Source organism: Chenopodium quinoa, unplaced genomic scaffold, assembly GCF_001683475.1.
Source record: "Chenopodium quinoa cultivar QQ74 unplaced genomic scaffold, ASM168347v1, whole genome shotgun sequence".
Classification (NCBI taxonomy): Eukaryota; Viridiplantae; Streptophyta; class Magnoliopsida; order Caryophyllales; family Amaranthaceae; genus Chenopodium; species Chenopodium quinoa.
In genome coordinates this window covers 1,493,092-1,503,858 of record NW_018744062.1, presented here as the reverse complement: position 1 = coordinate 1,503,858, position 10,767 = coordinate 1,493,092, and positions in this window count along the sequence as shown.

Genomic DNA, 10,767 nt, shown 5'->3' with positions numbered 1-10,767 from the left:
TCAGTCGTATCATGAGAGTCAGTCAGGCGGCAGCTCCCGTCAGTCCGGCTTTCATAGCGACCAGGCGGTACCAAACTTACCGTTTGTGCCGCAACAACAGTATTTTTTGCAGCCACCTCCGTTTGGTGGACATGCAGCAAAAAACGTCCAACCTATGGACTGGCAGCTACGGTTGCTTAGACTTGGTGAACAGCCGTCGGCCTTCTCCAAGGAAATTACTGAAGCCGCTCAGCCGGCCAAAGTGAAAAATGTATTAGTAGGCGCCTATGACGGCACTACTAACCCAGAAGACCATCTGATGGCATTCACCAACCTGATGTACCTTCAAGGGTTGGATGATCCCACTTGGTGCAAGTGTTTCCCAGCGACTCTCAAAGGAATCGCACAACAATGGTTCGGTAACCTGCCGACTGGTTGTGTAAATAACTTCAGGACGCTTGCTTACTTATTCACCTCCAACTTCGCCATGAACATCCCTGCGAAGAAGACGACCCTTTATTTAGGAACAATTCAGCAGGGCGAGAAGGAGGGGCTTCGTTCTTACATCAGGCGGTTTAACCTGATGAGAATACAGATTCAAGGGTTACCGGATGAGGTAGCCTATACTGACTTTTTCAGAGGTCTCAAGGACGGGTAGACCTTCAAATTTGACTTGGTCCGAAAGAGGGTGGCGACTCTTCAAGAGGCCTTGATTGAAGCGGAAGCCTATATACAGGCGACTGATCTTTGTACGGTAAAACAGTCGGACGGGAAAAGGTCCGACAAAAGAGAAGGACGACAGAAACAGTCGTCAAACAAAGATGAGAAGAGAAAATAGGTCTGGGCGGCTGATTCCTCTAAACAGCCGGCCCAGAAAAAGAAAAAAGAATTCAAACCATACTCCCCAAAGTATGTGTTTAACAAGGATAACCAGTTTATCCTAAAAGAAGTCAAGGGACGGATCTCAATTGAGAAGCCGGTCCCCAAGAAGGGTTCTGCAAACAACCGGAACCAAGAAAAATTCTGTGCTTATCATGAAGATGTTGGCCATCACACCAATGACTGCATCAGTTTCATGCGGTATCTGGACCGCCTGGCTGAGCAAGGTGATCTTGACACTTATGTCAAGAAATCTACGGGGAACACTTCCTCGAAAAAGCAGTCGGCCAAAAAGAAACAACAGGCCGACATCTCCGATACAGATGATGCAGTCGTCTACACCATTGCAGGCGGCTTCTCAGGAGGCGGCCCCACTATTAGGGGCAACAAAGACAATCTCAGGCGGTTAGATGTAAATTCCGTTCACCAAGAACGGCCGTCCAAATATTCATTTCCTGAGATTGTCATCACTGAAGAAGATCTAGGAGGGGTAAGAGGGCCGCATGACGACCCTATCGTTATTGAATGTAAAGTGGCCAACTAGAGAGTTGGCCGAATCCTCATAGATACCGGAAGCTCCTCAGATCTCATCAGTAGCAAATGTCTGTCGAAACTAAAATATCAGACTGATTGCATACATCCGGCCTCCCACCCTTTAGTAGGGTTTGGAGGAGGAGTCGTTCACCCAGTGGGACGAGTGGATTTACCCATCCGCCTGGGCGAAAAAGGGGAAGGACGACACATGGTAGTCCGGTTCCTGGTAGTAGAAGAACTCTCGGCCTACAACATGATTCTGGGACGACCAACCCTGAATAATTCCAAGGCTGTTATAATCCCATCTCTTATGTTGCTCAAGTTTGAGAGGGATAATGGAACAGTCGGCTCCCTAAGGGGAGATCAGAGGATGGCCCGAGAGTGCTATCTCTCGAATGTCAAGCCCACTGTTATGGCCACTGGGTCAAGTGGTGAAAAAACAGACCTTGACAATGTCAAGGAGAGTGCGCCTGTTCAAGAAGCAGGCGGCAAGAAGAGAAAGGCATCCCAGACAGGGGCCGCAATAAAAGAAAGAAAATAGCAATCATTGGCAGAGGAGCGGTCGGATGAGTTCCGCCCTCAGCCAGCTGGTGAGCATACAGACCTGATCTTAGACGACTCACGTCCTGATCGAACAGTCAAAGTTGGGACGACTGCTCTGAGAGACCTTGGTGACGACTTTCACAAACTATTGAAAGAATACAAGGACATCTTTGCATTCGAAGTCCATGAAATGCCAGGCATTAGTCCTGATCTGGCGGTACATAAACTGGTCGTGGATCCGAAAAAGAAGCCGGTACGGCAGAAGAAGCGGAACCATGGCGAAGAAAGAAGTCAGGCGGCAGCCGTCGAAGTTAAAAAATTACTTGATGCAGGGTTCATTCGGCAATGTTACTTCCCAGACTGGGTTGCAAATGTGGTGCTTGTTAAAAAGCCGAATGGCACCTGGAAAATGTGTGTAGACTACACAGACTTAAACAAGGCGTGCCCCAAAGACAGTTACCCTCTGCCTAAAATTGATAACCTGGTCGACTCAACAGCCGGCCATGCTTTGATGAGCTTTATGGACGCCTACTCTGGTTTCCATCAAATTCCTTTATGGAAGAAAGATCAGGAGAAGACGACCTTCGTCACTGATCAGGGATTATATTGTTACACGGTCATGCCGTTTGGTCTTAAGAATGCCCCGGCTACCTTCCAGCGAATGATAAACACTGTGTTCTTTGATCAGATTGGGAGAAACGTCGAGGCATACATTGATGATATGATTGTCAAGACTAAACTTCAGAAAGATCATCTGTCGGACCTCCGAGAAACTTTCGCCACACTCAGGCGGCACCATGTCATGCTCAATCCCAAGAAATGTGTCTTTGGAGTTGAGTCTGGTAAATTTCTCGGATTCCTTATCAATCAGAGAGGAATAGAGGCGAACCCTGAGAAGGTGCAGGCGGTCATTGACATGCAGTCGCCTCGTACCATCCGAGAGGTTCAGAAGTTAACAGGTTGTCTGGCGGCCTTGGGAAGATTTCTAAGCCGATCAGGCGACAAATGCCTGTACTTTTTCCAGGCAATTAAGAAAAAGGCAAGGTTTGAATGGGGGCCGGATGCTGAGGCCGCCTTCCAGAAATTGAAAGTTCACTTGCATTCCTTGCCGAGGCTGGTCAGCCCTTTGCCCAAAGAAGTACTCTACATGTACCTGGTCGTCTCTGATCATGCGTTAAGCGATGTTCTCGTTGCTGAAAGAGACGGCTGTCAGCTCCCGGTCTACTTTGTCAGTCACGTACTGAAAAATGCCGAGTTGAGGTATCCCTTAGTGGAGAAATTTGGTCTTGCACTCTTCATGGCTGTTAAAAAATTGAAACCCTACTTTTTTGCACATGCAGTCGTCGTGTATACAGACCAACCTATCAAGCGGCCACTGACCATCATGGAGTCGTCAGGCCGAATGATCAAATGGGCCATAGAAATTCAGAGCCTCGAAGTTACTTTCGAGCCTAGAAAAGCAGTGAAGGGACAAGCCTTTGCTGACTTTATTGTTGAGATGACTCGTCCCCCTGACTCTCAAGTTCCAGACCAAGTCTGGAAGGTATATGTGGACGGAAGCTCTACTTCAAATGGCTGTGGAGCAGGCGTCATATGTCAGTCGCCGGAGGGCGACAGGTACGAGTATGCTCTACGCTTCAGTTTTCAGGCCTCAAACAATGAAGCAGAATATGAAGCTTTACTAGCCGGAATCCGCATTTGCAAGGCGGCAGGGGCAAGAAAAATAGACGCCTGTTCCGATTCACAATTGATAGTGAGTCAGTACAATGGCGAATACGAAGCAACCCATCCGGCCATGATCAAGTATTTACAGGCGGTCCGACAAGCAGTCGGCTCCCTTGAGGATTTCCATCTGATCCAAGTGCCGGGATCAGAAAACAACCAGGCGGATGCACTGTCAAAATTAGCATCGTCCGCCTCCTCTGATACTCCTCGAACTGTTTTTTGGGAAGTAATGGAGAGGAGAAGCATTGAGGAAGAACCTATTGCAATCCTAGACAGAAGCTCAACCTGGATGGATCCAATCAGGGCATATCTGACGAACGGTACCCTGCCGGATGATCATCAACAGGCGGCAACACTGAAAAAACTAGCCACCAGATTTGAAATAATAAAAGGAGAACTTCACAAAAAGGGGCACCTTCAACCCTTCTTAAAGTGTGTTACTCCAAAAAAGGGACGAGATATACTAGACGATCTTCACTCTGGTTACTGTGCTTCTCATATAGGCGGTAGGACGCTTGCTCAACGGGCAAGGCGGCAGGGCTACTTTTGGCCTACTTTAGAAGCAGATGCAATGGAGATGGTGAAAAAATGTGACAAGTGCCAAAGGTTTGGCAAGCTAATTCACCGTCCGGCTACTGACCTCACTACCATTCATAGCCCACTACCGTTTGCTAAGTGGGGCATGGATATTCTGGGTCCATATACGCCTGCTACAGGCGGAAGGAGGTACATACTTGTCGTCGTCGACTACTTCACTAAATGGGTAGAGGCGGAGGCTGTAAAGGGAATCAAGACGAAGGATGTAATTTCATTCATTTGGAAAAATGTCATCACTCGGTTCGGGGTTCCCATGTCTATGGTTTTTGATAATGGTCCCCAATTTGAGACGCCTGTTCTCAAAAGCTGGTTGGGTGACCAAGGAATTGCAAACTACTTTGCATCTGTCGGTCGTACACAAGCAAACGACCAGGTAGAAGCCTTTAATAAAATCATCTCAGACGGTCTCAAGAAAAAGATTGAACGAGCAGGCGGCCTATGGGCGGATGAATTACCACATGTTCTCTGGGCCATTAGGACGACTGGAAAAGGGGCGACTGGAGAAACTCCATTCCTCCTAACTTATGGTGCGGAAGCTGTTCTTCCAATAGAACACTACGAGCCGACTCTTCGAGTAATGCTATATGACGAAGAGGCAAACTGGGAAGCCATGCGCCTGGCATTAGACTCACTTCCTGAAAGGAGGGGCAATGCTGTCTTGCGCCATGAAATCTACCGCCTGAGAATGACTAGATCATACAACAAAAAAGTACACAGGCGTCCACTCAAAGTAGGGGACTTTGTACTTAGAAAAATGGAAGCAGTTGGTAGGGCTAATGAGTCTGGCAAACTAACTCCCAACTGGGAAGGACCTTACCGAATCTATGAAGAAGTCAGGGACGGTACCTACCGTCTGGAAACACCAGACGGACAACCGTTGCCTCGAACTTGGAATGTAGATAATCTTTAAGAAATATTTCTTTTGAATGATGTAAATAGTCAAGAGCTACTTAATAAAAGTTTGCATACTTACTATTCAATTTGGTACTAAGAGGGGCACGCCTACTGACAAACAGTCGGCTACTCTCCAAGTTTAAATTTTTATTCTTATTTAAGAGGGGCATGCCGTCTGTACCTTTACAGTCGGCTACTCTCCATTGAGTATTCTACTCTTTTCAGAGGGGCATGCCGTCTGTACCTTTACAGTCGGCTACTCTCCATTGAGTATTTCACTCTATCTTCAGAGGGGCATGCCGCCTGTACCTTTACAGTCGGCTACTCTACATTGTATTATTTCACCATAGGGGCATGCCGTCTGGACATATAGTCGGCTACTCTCCATAGAAGAAGGCCGACTGGTTCCAAACACACAGCCACCCCCTTATACTTAGCTAAAAAAGATTAGGGCCTGGCCGACCCTGTGCCTAAACAGGCGGCTACCCTCCTCTTACTTAGCACCTACGTTCACCAAGAACTAACCAAGGCCACAGGCTGAATGATCAGACCAGGCGCCAAGCCAACTGATCCAATCTTCAAAACTAATACGACCTGTCCCAACATCATAGCAGGCGTCCGGCGGCATCCCTCAGGATGAAATTCGTCGCAGAGAGCAGCTCCCTTTTGGGTGGAACATTGCTCTATAAAATAATTACATGGCACCTATACGACTGTCCCCAAGGGCAACCACGTAGCCGTTTTTGAGACAAGGATAACTCTATCACTAACCAAACCAGTGGTAGCAGTTGACATCTAAGTCAGATGACCGCCTGTATTACTTGGGATAAATGCAGGGGGTACCTCTTGAGTTAATAGCCAACAAACATTGGCGAATCAAGGGGTCAAGCCGGCCTCCGCCGCCTGGTACCTCTACTTCTCAAGCAAGAGTGACGGCGACTGAGTAACTCCAACGTTAACTCATAGTCACTCCCTCAAACTTGGTATGGAACCTAAAAGGTTTGAGTAGACCGCCTGTTTTTTGGCAAACAGGGGCACTCAAACCCCTATTCCTACTAGGTAACCTCTTGAGTTAATAGCCAACAAACATTGGCGAATCAAGGGGATCAGCCGGCCTCCGCCGCCTGGTACCTCTACTACTCAATCTAGAGTGTGACGGAGACTAACTCCTATGTTAACTTATGGTCACTCCCTCAAACTTAGTATGTAGCCTAAAAGGTATGAGTCGTCCCCCTGTTTTTAGCAAACAGGGGCTCTCAACCACTACTCCTGCTAGGTTAACAAATTATGAGTTAAAAGCCAACAAACATTGGCGAATAAAGGGAAACAACCGGTACCCGCCGCTTGATACCTCTACTACTCAGTTCCTTGGCAACTAGGTAACAATGACAGGACCGCCTGCCTAAAGGGGATCCAGTCTTTAAAATAGTTTGAATACCGATTGGCTAAATGGCCGACTGATCGTCTAGCCTGGAAACAGACAACCAGTCGTCCAGGGGCATAGGCGGCGTGACTAACTATCCGTACCTGTCTGCAACTATCGGCCATGTAAAACAGTCGGTATAGTGAACAATTGGATATCAGAATATTCAATACTTAGACAAATTTGAAGTTGAAGCTCAAAATTCATTAAAAAGAACCCGGTCATTAAAGACCGGCAAAATATTCAGAGCCCCGGCCCCCTGGCCGGGTAAATACAAAACAAACGGCACGCAGGCCGTGGAAAGAATACATAAAGCTTAAGAAGGGGGCAGATCTTCAATATTAGCAGCTGCCGCCTGGTCAGCACTCTTCTTGCTGGACTCGGCTTCAGCTGCATTCTTCTTTGATGCATTACCCCCAAGAGGCACAAGCGCCACTACCGGCTCCTCCTCCTCCAACGCTTCCTCCAACGCCTCTTCCTCAGCAGCCGCCAGGATCTCTTGATTATATGTATCAGAACACTGTCGGTACGTTTTTTCCCATGAGGCAAAGTCGGCATTGGGGAAGAGGCGGCCCCAAGTCATGCGCTGGATTTGAGCAGAGTCTTCCATCATCTCCCGGACCAGCTCTTTCTTCTCTTGCTCGGCCTTTTCCGAGAGCTCCTAAGTAAGACTCTTCTCCTGGGTCACCAGGTGTTCCTTTACGTTGGCCAAGGATTTCTCCAAGGCTTCGTATGAGTACATCTTTAGGCGAAGAGGTTTCAGCTCGGCCTTGAGATTGATGATGGTCGCCTCCAGCTCGCCATTCCTCTTCTGGGCCGCCTCTAACTGAGCCCGAATAGCGGCGGTAGCCTGCGCCTGATAATAAAGAATCAATGGTCAGAACTTCATTTTGGGCAATTTGAAACATTGCCTTATCACAGTTGGAGGCGGCCATGGCTTTTGCAGCCTTTACCTCTTTGTTCTTCCGGTCAAGCGGCTTGTGAAGGCCGTTCACTCGGAGCAGGGCCTAAGTAAAAAGGAACAGGCGTCAGTTTCCAAACAAAAAAGAAAACAGACGTCCAGGAATTCAAATACTCAAAAATATGCTAAGTATACCTCAGCAAGGACCCCTGCAATCCCGTCTAGGTCAAGGGTGCCGACACCCCTGACCGTCTCCCTTTCAGCTGGAGGAACGACCTTGATCATAGACTTGGCCACCTCGACCAAGTTAGGCTCCTGAGGGCTGGCTGCATCAAGCATAAACAAACGGATTAGACCTAGTAAAAAAGGGAGCAAGTTTAAAATTTACAAGGACAACTTCATACTTCTAGGCGGCCCAGCTGGAGTTTTAGAAGAAGTGGCCGGCTGTTTCTCAGCCGCCACATGTTTCCTGGCAGAACAAGGAGAGCTCGCAACAGTCGTCCTCCGGGCCTTGGGGTCCGGCTGTTGGGAAGAAGAAGCTCTTGGAGCACCCGTCTAAAAAAGAAGAAAAAGTCAGTATATGCATAAACACAACTCCAAAAAGAGGGTGAAAGGTTCGAAGCCCACCAAGGGTGCCCCTTCTTGGGGGAGTCGGTTGAAGCTTGTTGCATGATGGAGGCCCGCAACATGGCCGCCGCAGTCTTGGAGGCGGTAATTTTGCTCATGGCGTCCGCTGCAAAAACAATTAGCAAAGTTAATACAAGTCATAACAAGAAATGCATGAAACAACAGAGTATTCGACAGGCCGGCTACCTCTTGAGCACCGACTGCTGAGGCCACAGGCGGCCAAAAAGTACTCGTCGTAAAGCCAATTGAAGCTCGGGACGCAGTGCAGGGGTACTTGCTCTCGTACCCCTGAAGTAGAGATCACCTTCGACTCTACTTTAAAGAGTCCTTTATCAAGGATCTCTTTCTTAGCCTTGGGGGGAACAGGCGGCATGCTACGGCCGCCTGCAAGAAGGGGCGGATTCCTGTTCCACCTGTTGAAGCGCTTGTTCAGCTCTGTGTCTGAACTCTCAATGATGAGGAAGGTGCTCCGCCAGTCCTTCCATTTGTTTGCTTTACCTCTCATCATGAGGTAGCCCCTGTGGCTCGTCAATTGATACCAGCCGGTACCGTCTGCCTTAGGGGTCCGGCTGAGGTAGTTCATGTGGGCGAAAGCCTTGAAGCTCGGCTCCACCCCGTGTAGTTCGCACCCGGCCACATAGCCGAGTACGTTGACCCAGGAGTTCGGGGCTAACTGCCATAACCCCAACTCATACCCATCCAAGATCCGCTGAACAGCCGGATGTAATGGGAAGCGCAACCCAGCCTTGATGGCCGCCTCGTAGCAGCCAAAGCAGGCGCTATCATAACTGGTACCAGCCGGCCAGACGACTGTGTCTTCTGGATCCGGCACGAACACTAAAAAGTCGGGGCCCATGGTGTGGTTTGCGATAAAGCTCTCCACTTTCTCTTGCATGGCTGTGATCCGGCCCCGAGGTACCGTGCAGTAGTAGGGGGTATTTTGCTCTCTGTAAGAGGCGGATGGCTCCGCCCAGTTGTCCCCCTTCTCAACTGCGTGAGAAAGCCTCGCCTCTTGCAGGCGACTGTTTTTCTCTTCTGTGTCCAGAGAAGCATGACCAGAAGAGCTAGACTCGGAATCGTTCTCTGACGAGTCCGAAGAGGACGACTCCTCCCTCTCCCGGAGGGGCCCGCCTCCTCTCCTTTAAAAGGAGCAGGAGAGAATGAAGAATTGTGAACTGAGAAATGGGAAGGGGTCACTTTGATTCCTCCCTCAGAACAGCCGGCTTTCAAGCCGCTTTGTTTCACTTCCACATCTGGCGCCTAGTCAGATGTTTCACTAATCGGCACCCTGCGGGAGGAGCCGTCTGAATTTGAGATCCTGGCAGTCTTTTTTGTTCTGGCCATCATGCTCTGCATAGACACAGATACAGTCGGATTTTGTATAAAGGGCAAAGATTGGTCCGGAAAAGGGCAGGCGACACTCCTAGTCCTAGATTCAGCCGTCCCCGGTGACCGACTGATCACTAACCTAGGTCGTGTCGTGTGCTTCCGTGGTGCCATTTCAAAAAAAAAAAAAATAAAGAGAAAATTAAGAGTAAGAGAACCGACGGTTACCTGAACGAGTGACGGTTGATGAAGTTCTGAAAATCCTTTGCAGTCGGCTTGTCAGAACAGGCGGTAGGCAGAAAAGGTCCAAATTGTCAGAGCAAGTTCAGGGGTCCGAATGTTCTCTCACAAAGTACTCAAGTGTGAAAATGACTGAAGTCAACACTCCCTTATATAGGCGAAGTGAGAAGGCGAAGGGTCACTTTCAGAATTCAAAATTTGGGCGGGAAAATCTCTCGGCCTTTAGCCAACTGACACCTGAAGCAGGCCGTCGCCTGTTACAGTGCGACACCTGTCACAGGTAACTCGTGACCAGTCACGTGCCACCTGTGAGGGGTAAATGATTAGGGGATTTTGCTCCCACCAATCGGAATGCGCCACGTGGGCCAATCAGGTCCTGCCAAGTGTCCCCCAGTTAGAACTGTCAGGGCTTGCCACGTGGCACACGCTTATTCGTCCACCTTGGACCTATTATGTCATGACACGTGGCATACTCCATGCCTAATGGAGAAACCGGCCACCCAGGCCCAACTTCCGAGGGAAGCCCAATCAGCCTTAGGTTAACCTAAACCTAGGATTGGCACGTTTCCCAAGGTTATAAATACCTCCCTTAATCCTCATTAAGGGGGGATTACATGATTTGCATGCTAAAAAGCAGATTACATACATTAAACACTCTCACCTAGAGAGACCCAATCACTTTAATTTCCGCATTAATTACTCCTTAATCAAGTACTAACTTGACCGTTGGAGGCGGAGCTCCCACCACCAGGAGTCTCCGTTGTTTTGCAGGTACAGGCGTCCGGTTCCAGTCTCGGAATTGTAACTCTCCCGCAGGACATCAGAAAACCACGAAACAAGCTCCACCATAAGGAGTACGTAGGGCACGTAACGGAAGGTTGAATGTAACTTTTACCTATTTATTAAATGTTAGATTAAATACGAAATATTCTAAATACACAATATTTCATATCAGTAGGAAGTAACACTTTAGGATAAGAAAACTATATTTTTAAAATTGGAGTGAATGCATGGGGGTGTCCCCCTCCCCTAGGTCATATAAGTTGGTTTGGCCGTTTGGAGATATAAGAGATCAATCAATAAGTTTATAAAGTCCCGA